Genomic DNA, 12676 nt, shown 5'->3' on the forward strand with positions numbered 1-12676 from the left:
AGCCGAGAGGAATGATATCGTGGACGACAACGGATATATATATATTTTTTAAATACACTGGGTGGCAGTATATATTAGTAGTACTACTACTAATACTAATAAAATATTATTAATTGGTTTAGAAATAATATTTTGCTGGTTTCACAACTTTTTAAATAGTGCTAACCTATTTAAAGTTTATAGAAAAATAATTATCTTTATATACCTGTTAAAGAGTATATGATGGCAATTAAAGTATTCCTTCAGAGATTAAGAAAGTATTAGTAAACAATATAGTTCAAAACACATTTAGATTTTACTCTTAAATTGGAAGGTATATAAAAGGAAAAAAATGTAATAATAATTATCTTAGAATGATTTGCCTGATTGTCAGCGTTCCTTCAGCTATTGAGATCACAATTTCAAGATGTTAACTGGAACGAGACTTTTAAGAATTCCATACGTTTTTGTATAACGAATATAATTAGAGAGGTGTCATTTAAAACTGTTCATCGTATTTATCCTGTAAAACAGGTAATTGCAAGATTTTGTTAGCTATTGATTTAAAATGTACTTTCTGTAACGATAAAGAAGAGAGTATTGTTCATTTATTTTATGATTGTATATATGCACAATTGTTTTGGTGTGATCTTTTCTTTTTTTTAAGCAGAAAACGAATATTGCTTTAGAATTTAAAGAAAAAGATGTTTTATTTTTTTATGAGACTAGTCGACTTTAAAATTTGGCATATTGTTAATTTGCTATTTATTTATGGGAATTTTGTTATTCATAAATGTAATTGGCCTGTGAAAAAAAGCTAATTTTACTTACTTTAAAATAGAAATGTCATTACCTATGCACGATAAAAGAAACAAAAAATATCAAAGCAAAAAGAACTGTAAATTATTTTAAAGCCTTGAATTTAGTTTTTTGATTATTTTTTTCTTCTTATATTTAAATTGCAATAAAAAATGACTGCAGACGGTCAAAAAAAAAAATCAATTAATTAAAAATGTTTAAAAAAATAAAAATAAATTTAAATAGCTATCACCAAAAAAATACTTCCACCCAGTGTATTTAAAATATATGTCCATCAAAATACACAAAAAATAAGGAATGTAAATAAGTATATAAAGACCAGTCAACAAATTTCCTTTGGCCCTGATCTGGCCCAAATCAACAGCTAAGATGTGGCCCAGATCAGTAGTGTTCCCCGGCCTAGAACTGGCCCACATCTTTTTAGCCAGAACTAAACCAAAGTAGTGCCACAACTCCACCAAGCTTGAGCTAAGTAATACATTTTTTATGTGGCCCAGATATGGGCCTTGTATTCAAGATTAGTAAGGCTGAGTTCTGTTATGCCCTTATGTGGCCCACATGTGGCTGACCCCATATATTAACTGAGTAAATCACTCAACAAAAATTACAATCAAACTTACTTTAATCAATGCAAATAACATTCAGATAAAACAATTATTGAACAAAATGTGGACAAATAAAGACTTAGAAAACATTTTTACAACACTAAGTGAAAAATACAAAATAGAAATAATTGTTAGATAAATATAAATATCATATATTTGATGCAAAGATGATATAATACACACAAAAAAATTCAACACACACTACTGGTCAAAGTTTTCGGGTCTGTCAGATTCTTATACGTTTTAAAATCAGCTTCTCCTGCTCACCGAGGATGCATTTATTTAATCAAAAATACAGAACACATTGTAAAATTAAGAAATATTATTGCTCTGTAAAATAACTGTTCAAAAGTAGTTAGTCATTTAATTTAATCATTTATTCCAGTAATTTTAATGTTGATTTTTTTAGCTTCATTACTCCAGTCTTCAGAGTCACACGATCATTCAGAAATCACTCTAATATTAATTATTATTATTATTAATAATGTTACTAGTAATAAAAGCAGTTATGACTGGAGTCATCATTTCATTTGACACTACATTCAATAAGAAAGCAGTTATTTTACAATTTCAATAAATATTAAACAATTTTCTTGAAAAAAAAACATGCTATAACTTAAAACTTAAAATTCTCTCATCATTTACTTCTTCCAAACCTGTTTGTCTTTTTTCTTTTTTTTAACACAAAAGAAGACATTTAGAAGAAAACTGAATATCTGAAACCACCGACACCCATAGTATGAAAAAACACTGCAGTGTTTGGGGGTTCTGAGTTTGTCTGAGGTAATTAGACTACAGAAATGTAGAATCCACGCAAAGCCTGAAGCTCATCCATCAGTTCTTGCCATGTGACTCGTGGTTTTTAACTTGGTGAACTTGGGAAATGTGAGCGCACACAATATGCAATACCAATGCCATCCAGCGCACTAAAGATGAGATATGTGAACGGCATAAGCAGCTACACTTCTCTTCATATTCAGAAGTAACTTCACTCCTGATCCTGCACAAAAATCCAATTTAGCCTGTTAATGTTGAGTTGGGCCGCTGTGTTTCTGGGTGCCAGTGTCCTTGGTGATGAGTATTGTCCTACAATGCTTCCTGTTCAAGTGCTTGAACAAGCTGCTGGTCGAGTTAAAAGCAGTGGAAAGTTCTTTAGAGACTGGACATAACGTAGACTGAATTTCACAGAAATATTTATGTTTTACGCTCAATGACGGGAGTGAGGGGATTCTGTCTGACAGCACCTGCAGTGAAAAAGAATTAAAATAATATGATCAGCAATACAACCTGGAGGTACAGCTGCAAAATTGCAATACAAATCAAAATGCTAAACTGTGTGGTTAAACTAAATACATGTAATCTATTACATTTTTAAATATTTATTCAAAATTTATATAATTTCTATTATATAAAGTGTTCAAATAATTGCAATAAATTGTTAATGATTCTCCCAGTTAAGTTTAAAATCAGTTTAAAATTTTCTGCAAATCTAAAGTGTTCAGTTTTGTGAACATTAACCCAAGTACTAGTTACTAGGTCATTATCTTCTGGCCTCCACTTGACTTATTTTTTCAATTTTTAATTTTTCCCATTTTCCTAAACACTTATGAGGCATTGCCTTTGTGTTTCACATTAGCATTGTTATAGCTGAATGTGTAATAAAGTTCACATAGTTCCAAAACTTTACGAGTTTCTTTCCAGAGCTACACAAAAGATGATATTTTGAAGAAAGCTGTGAACCTGTAACCATTGACTTACATAGTAGGAAAATCAAATACTACTGAAGTCAATTGTCACATGTTTCTTCAAAATATATAATTTTTTGTTCAACAGAAGAAATAAATAAAACAAATAAAGGAAGAGTAATTGATGACAACTACATTTTTGTGTGAACTTTTAACTGTTAAAACTATCAAAACAGCCAACATAAGTTAATCTTTGAAAACCAAACTACTTCCACTATCATGTTAGGCCTAATGGGACTGCTTTTATTTTAAACCTTACTAAACCACACTGAAACGTGACTGAACATTTTCACAAATTGATATTTGTCTACAATAAATTAACCGTATTTTGTGGTCATTGGAAATTGGCAATAACTTTAATGTTCACGTTAATTTAAACAGCAAACTGTTGGAGCGCTAACGTTACATAAACACTACGTTCAAAGAAGAAAACAATATACAACTCGAGGCATTTCTTAATTAAAGCAATAACTAATCACTCAATGAGTCCTAACTTTTACATATAATGATGAACATTTTAGTAAAATCACTTTAAATGCCACACTGTTAACCCTTACTGTAGATTATGCAGTAACTAATTGTAAAATAGCCAGTGTTTTGCTATAATAAAAGGAAACAGTATTATACTGTAAAAGGAGCAGGATTTGTATGAAACTGTGTAGTGCAAAGAATAAATTACAGTAATTTACTTTATGTACCCATTACAGAGTTACTGTGATAATAAATGGTAAACTACTGCTCAACCATTAATACCCCACGTACTCTGATGCTTTATGTTGCTATATATATATATATATATATATATATATATATATATATATATATATATATATATATATATATATATATATATATATATATACTGTTCAGTTTTGGTATGTGAATGGTCAGTATTGAGGAGAAAGTGAGACAATGCATTGATGATAAGTTAAATTTCTCTGCAGCCATCTCTGTGTTTTCTTTGGTTCCTTTTATGTTTTTAACATTGAGTATCAGGAGTCAACCAATGTCAATGTCACAGAGCTAATTAAAAGGTAAAGATATCGACGAGATGCATTTAAAGGCAAAACTATTCACACAGAGCAACCAAATTATCACAATCATTTTTATAACTTTGTTTACTTTTTTATGATTAATCTAATTTGCCTAGTTTAGCCTATAGTTAAGCTTTTAAATTGCACTTTAAGCTGAATATTAGTATTTTGCTAAATAACTAGTAAAAATGTGTTATTTAAAAAATATCTTAAACAGCACGTACATACATTTTTGCAGAGACTCAATGAATTTGTCTGGAAAACTTCAAATGAAGTAGGTAAAAGTGGCATTAACAGTATAGTATAAAGGGTTTCCTAAATAAATGTATTAATCAGGTTATTTTATTTATTTATTTATTTCTATTACTACAGGTTTGGAACAACATGAGGATCAGATTATTTATTATTATTATTATTATTATTATTTATTTATTTTTTGCTTTGGATGAAGTTTTTATATTTTTATTGTTTTTATTCAATGATATGTGCATGATTGTGATAAATGTAGGCAGTTCCTTTGAAAATATGCTATGTACCAGGGATGTCAAACTCCTGAAGGGCCGCAGCCCAGCAGAATTTAGTTCCAGCCCTGCTTCAACACACTACCTTTAGATTTAGTTTGATCAGGTGTGTTTAATTAGTATAACTGCACTCTTACTCTGTAGATTGTGCAGTAAATAACTGTAAAATAGCCAGTATTTTGCTGTAATAAAATGAAACAGTATTTTACAGTAAAAGGAGTAGACTTTGTATGAAATTGTGTAGTGCAAAGAATAAATTACAGGAATTTACTTTATGTACTCATTACAGATAGTAACTTTGACAATAAATAGCAAATTACAGTTCAACCTTTACTGTCCCATCTACTCTGATGGTTTATGTTGCTATTTATAGAGATGTGCATTTTAAAGGCAGAAAATAATGATTTAGGCATCAATACACACTCCCACAGGCTGTCCGTCTTATTCTAAACACAAAGGTGTTAGAAAAAGTTTTCAGAAAATGCTGGCCCTTTAAGGGAGCCAGGTGTTTGATTTGTTTACTGCTGAGTGTGCTCTATTCTCTGTCTATCAATTCAGATGTAGAGTCTGATATGTTTTAGACTTTAAATAAGAATCTACAATGAGTAAGTAAAATGTGTTCAAATGTTTGTGAGGGTTTCTAAAATAAGGCTGTGTTTTAAGTTATATTGTTGTTATCTTGAACTGCGTACTTGAAAGCTACATTGTTAGCTAGTTAGCCTCTCCACATATAACTTCTTACATTACTTTTGTTTAAGTATATGTATTTATTGGATATTGCATACTGCCATAATGTACAGATGCTAACAGTTGTATGTATCTTTCTGGCAACTAAGCCAAAATAAATTCCATCACCTCAGTAAGGTAACATGTGCACATCATCACAGGGAATCACAAAAACATGATACACATAGCCATCCACAAACAAAAGCTCCACTGTCCGGTCCCAGGTTGTTAGTTTGTTGCTAAGTATTTTTCAGAGCTGTGTTTCCACCTATGAATTTATATTAGAAACAATAAAAAAGTTTAAATAATATTAATAACAATAAAAGATTGGATCCTTTGGTTTTTCGGTGTTGCTGACTTTACTTTTTTTTTTTTTGCATGGTCAGTTTTGAGGAGAGAGTAACACATTTCACTGCAGCATTTGTGTGTGTGTGTGTGTGTGTGTGTGTGTGTGTGTGTGTGTGTGTGTGTGTGTGTGTGTGTGTGTGTGTTTATTGGATATGTGATTGTGATAGTGATAAATGTATGCAGTTGCTTTAAAAGTATGCTATATACCAAGGGTGCTCAATCCTGTTCCTGGAGATCTACCTTCCTGCAGATTTCAATTGCTATCCATATCAAACACACCTAAACCAATTAATTAGGACCTGAACACCACTTGATAATTACAGGCAGGTGTGTTTGATATGGGTAGCAACTGAAATCTGCAGGAAGGTAGATATCCAGGAACAGGATTAAGCACCCCTGCTACTGTATATACCATGGGGGTCAAACTCCAAGTTCCTGGAGAACTGCAGCGCAGCAGAGTTTAGTACCCACCCTGCTTCAACATTACCTGTAGATTTCTAACAAGCCTTAATTAGTTTGATCAGGTGTGTTTAATTAGAGTTACAGCTTAAAGTCCCGGTCACACTGCACTTTTCTCCCTATAGACTTCCATTCATATGCATGTGAGTACTGCAGACCTGGAATGATAGCTCATGCGACAAATTTCATAATTCGCAGCATTGGAAAGTTCAAGCTTGGAGAATGCTGACATACGAAATCACATCATATGATTGCTTGAGACCAATCAAAGATCAAAACATGACCTCTCTGGCTTGCTTTTTCAATCTCTAATTATTTTGTTTAATTCCACTCCTCGCTTTGTTTAATTCCACTTCGCAGTGCCTTATGACAGAATTTTGCATGCTTAAACATTAGTGTGACCGCAGCCTTACTGTGCAGACCTGTAATATGTAAGACAAGATTTATATCTGCTGATTTCTTAATTTTGTTATACATTTTCTGTTATTTATTTGTTTGGTGCCAAAACAATAAAATAAATTTGCCTTCTATTTTAAAATAACAGCTAAGAATACTGATTAATTTTAGTCACACTACAATAACTATATATGACATACTATTAATGTGTATGTAGTATAATGCTGTGATTTGTAATACTACAATACAGTAATTAACTGTACACAGTTTCCAGTTAGTTACCACTACTGCTCTATTACAGTAATTAACTGGCAACACTGTTGCCAGCTACTCGCTGTATCGGTTCAGTTACAGTAAATAACTGACAACACTGTTGCCAGCCACTCACTGTATTGGTTCAGTTACGGTAAATAACTGGCAACACTGTTGCCAGCCACTTACTGTAATAGTTCAGTTACAGTAATTAATTGGCAACACTGTTGCCAGTTACTTACTGTAACATAACTTTTACAGTGAGTAGCTGGCAACAGTGCTGCCAGTATTCTACTGTAAAAAAAAAAAAAAAAAAACTGGTAAAGTCTAACAGTGCAAATTATCACTTACCTGAAGCAAATGACAGGCGGGAAGAATGTTAACTGAAGAGTGGTGTGGCAGCTGTCTGCTAACGATACTTCAGTTTTACGTGTTTTCCAAATGCAATCCCAAAGTCAGCCAGAAGTTGATGTCAACCGATGTTGGCCATAGCTCAGCCTTACTAGGCTCTTATGTATTTTTTGTTAACTAGCCCACATACTGTAAAAGGAGCTGTGAACCAGAAGAACATTCCCGCCTTTTCTGAATGTATGGCAAAACATATTTGGGAATAAACTGGCCCGTATCTGTTCAGCCATCCCATACCTCAGCCACATGTGCCAGCTATCACCCACATTTGGCCCAAATGTTCTTGCTATCTGGGAGTAGGCAACGCGGTGGCGCTGTGGATAGCGCTGTTATCTCACAGCAAGAAAGTTTGCTGGTTCGAGCCTTGGGTAAGTCATTTTTGTGTGGAGTTTACTCTCCCTGTGTTTGCGTGGGTTTCCTCCGGTAGCTCTGGTTTCCCCCACAAGTCCAAAAACATTCGCTGTAGGTCAGTTGTCTAAGTCTGTTTATGATAATTAACATATAGAAATCAATCTGACCCAGAATGCATTGCACTGTAGTTTGATTTTAGCCACACGGGGCATATCGTTAAGATTATCAGTTGTAACTCTGGGCGGGAGTTTCGTGAGGAGATTGGAGCTATAATCGAGTAATGTTCCATTACTGTGTGTGTTACTTTACTCTGACAACATGATCTGACAACATGATGTCTTCAAGCTAACATTATCGACCTACAGCAGGGGTCATCAATCTCGGTCCTGGAGGGCCGGTGTCCCTGCAGGATTTAGCTCCAACATGCCACAAAACACCTGATGTTTCAAGTATACCTAGTGAGACCTTGATTAGCTTGTCTAGGTGTGTTTGATTAGGGTTGGAGCTAAAATCTGCAGGACACCGGCCCTTCAGGAACAAGTTTGGTGAACCCTGACCTACAGGATCTGATGGATCGCTCTATTTTCTGTAATATTCAATGTGTGCTTTATAAGCTACCTAATAAATGTTGTTGGCTAAGAAAGCTAACGTTATGTCAACGCTAGCTTTGACAGATTTAACTTTTTAAAAAATCTTATAGGTATAAAACAACATTTAAAGACAAAACTAATGTTCGGATACTGTCCACAAAAATCCACAGTCAATAAGGTTGATGAACTTGGCAGGACCATTTCTGTCAAAGTCTATTTCACTTTCTTAAAAAAGGGTTAATGAATTGGCTTAACCTTGAAAATATTTAAATATTTATAACTTAACTTAAATTTTTTACAACTTTAAAATATAAATTGTTACAAAATTATGTTTATTGTCTGTAGTTTTTAAAATAAAGTTTAAATAGGGTATAATTATTTTTATATATATATTTTTTTCTAAAATATGCTTAACTTATAATACACCAAATTCCATTCACTTTTAAAGTGTGCTAAAACACGTTTGTGTTTTAACGGGTAACGTGGTGTTAATATTTTTTTATTTAATTATTATGCTGTTATATGTAAAGTATTGATGAAAAATCTTCTTTTAAATGCCTGCAAGTCTTTTAAATGCATGCAAGAATTCCATCATGGATAGAGAACAGCATTCAATTTCCCTTTTTTTTGTCACGAAGTACAGTGAAAAGCAGCCCACACAGTCACATATGCTAGACATTTTATGGAGGAGTGTAAAAATTGCAGTTATGACAGAGTTAAATGTGTTCAGAAGAAGAAAAAAGACAAAAAAATCACTTGATCATGTTAAAATGCATGTATTTTTACACATTTATTAACACGTTTGCATCACTGAGAGCAAGAAAGAGACAGGCTGCACTGGTAAGCAGTATAACATTGTTTAATTAAAATAAGCAATCAACAAATGAATCTGTCTTGACAGCCTTACAAGTGAAGGAATTATCTACACACAATCTGAATTCCCAATTAGAAACTACAAACTATGAAATACTATTCATGAAAATACCTAAATAACAGACAAATCCTAATGCCCAACAGAGGCGAGCTGCGCTCCAGACCAAATCAGCTCGATGATGTATAATGTTTTCCGACACCGCCAGTAGTCCCATTCAGCAACTTGATAGCAACCGTCTTTTTAAAGAAGCATAACCGATTTAACAAAATCAAGAGTGTGGTGTAACCGATGTGTTTTATGTCATGGAACAAAACGTGAAAGTATCTTGAGTTTGTGTTCGCCACGGACCTTATTTAAGTGATTTTACTGAAACCCCATTCAAAATTAACATTGATTTTAAAACGAGGGAACCGGAACTGCTAAAATGCTAACTCGCTTCCGGGTTTTTGCATACAAATTGATGTCATAGTTCCTCCACTCTACTCTATAGACCAATTACCAACCTACGTTACACATGACGTTACACGGGTCCCCGGTTGCAAAAAAAGAACAGGCTGCAATGGGAAAGATGTTGTGTTTTGCTGTAGGATGCCGAATTCGACTCCAAAAATAGAAAACTTAACTTTTACCATACACCACACACTGCTTTAATACCGACTGCAGACGTCTTTGGCTAAATGGGAGCTGAATGAAGTGAGGAACTAATCAGAAATGCTGGACTCTGCAGTTCTCATGTCATTTCAGGTCAGTTCACGCTATGCTGAATCATACACATCACTTGTTTTTGATTGCTGAAATTCAGTTACATATGGTTAATTAAACTGCTGACACTGAATGCTAAGAATGAAACGTGAAAGTTAGGTTTATTAAGGTAAACTTAGTTTTATAATCACACATTCATTCAGTGACAACTTGTGACACATTCCCTATATTGTTTACCACGACACTTTGAATATTCGGTCTGAAATAACCTGCAAGTGTGACTTGAAAACAACATTAGCACTGTTTATTTGACTGTGAACAATGTTGTACTTTGATAGTCATTGGCTGCTGCTAATATGATTTCGCTATTTAGAGTTTGCAAATAATATTTTTATGAAATTAGATAATTAAGGAGAAAGTCTGAATGTGCGAATATAAAACCAACTTTACCTCTATGTGTAGGTTCACATACCCTGCCATACAGGTGAAGTTCACTGTCATAATGCAGTCGTTTTGCGTGTTGGTGATTAATTACCCAGGCCTTGTATAATGTTAGCTTCGTCTTGTTTCCTTGTCTTTGGCTAGGCGGAATCTCTGTGTTTAGCTCTTGAATCTGGTCATCGTGGAGCATTATTTCTTGCACATGACCACAAAGAACAAAATTGCTGGCATCTAAAGACTTGTAGACCTTTAACTTCTCTCTTGTAAAATCACTCGGAGCTTCAATGAGATTGTATATTTCGGGCTGGATGCTTATTCACTTCGTCTTATCCAATATTCATTGGGAGGGTGCTATTGCAAATGGACCTGTCAGATGAATGCCGCTCACTTTAACGTTAATTTTGCTGAATCACTGTGCTTGTCACTGGGTGACGAGCTGTTATAATATGCTGTAAGCATTATGTAAATAATATATATATAATATGTAAGTAATATATCTTATTTTAAGACAACAACAACTCTGCACCGCATCTGATGTCATTCCCTCGTTGTAAATGCTGGGGCTCCTGGTTGCTTTCTGCCACCTCCCTGCGCGCACATCCTGGATGTTTACAAACATGGTAATTGGTCTATTACTATAGTATATATTCATGTGGGTGTCTGAAAACTGAAAATCGTAATAACTTTTTGTTAACACTTATTTTTATTTATTTGTTTAACATATACATTTTCATATTGTGATTCCCTAATTATTAAATTGTTTAAATGACTATAATTAAATTAAATATTCTAAAGAATTAAATATTATGTGTTCTTTGGAAGAGTGTGCTTGCATTGTAATTGTCATTCTGGCATTATATAATGAGTGGCATAAAATGGCCTTAAAATGACAATAATATCTTTCTTAAAAATGCTATCTTAAAAATAATTTAGAAAAATATTACTTTCTCACCTCAAATGTAGTTTTTTTTTTTCCTTTAATGACTGCTGTGTCTCTTACAGGACTCACAGTACTTTTTCTTATGTGGTATGAGGACTAATTAGAGCATGTTTGAAGTGAATTAACTGATTTGTAACTTGTCCCTGGTTCTAGAGATTGGAAGTGTTACAATTGACCCGTGTTACGACTATACCCGGTCTCCTCCTTGAAATCTAAATGTTAACTTGTATATTAAATATATGGTTCACAAATACATATTTAAATTAGAGATTAGATCAGCTTACAGCGTGTCACTCACAGCGTGTGTGTCAGAAAAGTGAGTGATTATAAATACACAGACCAATTCATACGCGATTTATCAATTCATGTGCAGCATTTCCAGGATTTATTGGAATTGAGATCACATCTTAAGTAAACCGTCCATTTTCAGGCTGACTCGGGTAAGGTTAGCGGTGCTCCATCTGTGCACACAGACTGCTTTTAATTTTTTTTTTTGTTTCTCCAAGCATGGCTAATTTGCTTGAGTCTATGTTCTGTGTCCTACGCCATTTGAATCACATCCAGATTAATTTAAATCTGAGGTAACAGACTAAATCAAAAGCCACACCGCTAGACTGTTTACAAAACTTTACACTGTTAACCCTTACTGTAGATTTTGCAGTAAATAACTGTAAAAGAGCCAGGGTTTTGCTGGAATGAAAGGAAACAGTATTTTACTGTAAAAGGAGCAAGATTTGTATGAAATTGTGTAGTGCAAAGAATAAATTACAGTAGTTCACTCTATGGACCCATCACAGATAGTTACTGTCATTATAAATGGTAAATTACTGTACTGCCCCATCTACTCTGATGCTTTATGTTACTATTTACATTATATATATATATATATATATATATATATATATATACATATATATATATATATATATATATATATATATTAGGGATGTAATGGTATCAGAATTTCACGGTACGGTAATAGCTCGGTATGAATGGCACAGTACGGTGCCATTACAGGAAAACAAAACTAATGAAAAGACTCGAAAAAAGTGCCAAAAGTACTTATTTACCTTAGCACTGAAAGTAAGTAAGTTTTGAAACAGGAACTTCAATTTTTAAATTTCAATAACAAAAATCTATAAAACCATGTAGAAAAAAAAAGTTTCAATTTAGTATTGTTGAAAACTCATCACATTAAACATTTAATCAATCACTCACTTGGATAAAGATGTTTTTTTTTTTTTTTAAGAAAAAATATTTAAATATAATCTGGCAAAAGCTGGGATCTCTGGGCATTTGTCCCCTGCAACAGAAAAAACCCTCTCATTTGGGACTGAGGTTTCTGGGACAGAGAGATGATTTAGCCAAGGTTGACAGCAGTGGGTAACATTGTGCATTGTCTTTCCACCACTTGAGAGGACAAGCCATGAGTGAGATAGAGGTCTCTTTACAGTACAAGTCAATGTCTCGATCAATCTAACAAGTG

General features: G+C 33.4%; 1 protein-coding gene across 1 annotated transcript in view; it reads right to left on the bottom strand.

Moving 5' to 3' along the window:
• The window catches only part of LOC147837707 (uncharacterized), an 838558-nt gene that overhangs the window by 766516 nt on the left and 59366 nt on the right, over window positions 1-12676 (bottom strand). The gene's annotated exons all lie outside the window — the stretch shown is intronic.

Source organism: Danio rerio, chromosome 25, assembly GCF_052040795.2.
Source record: "Danio rerio strain M-AB ecotype USA chromosome 25, GRCz13ab, whole genome shotgun sequence".
Taxonomy (NCBI): Eukaryota; Metazoa; Chordata; class Actinopteri; order Cypriniformes; family Danionidae; genus Danio; species Danio rerio.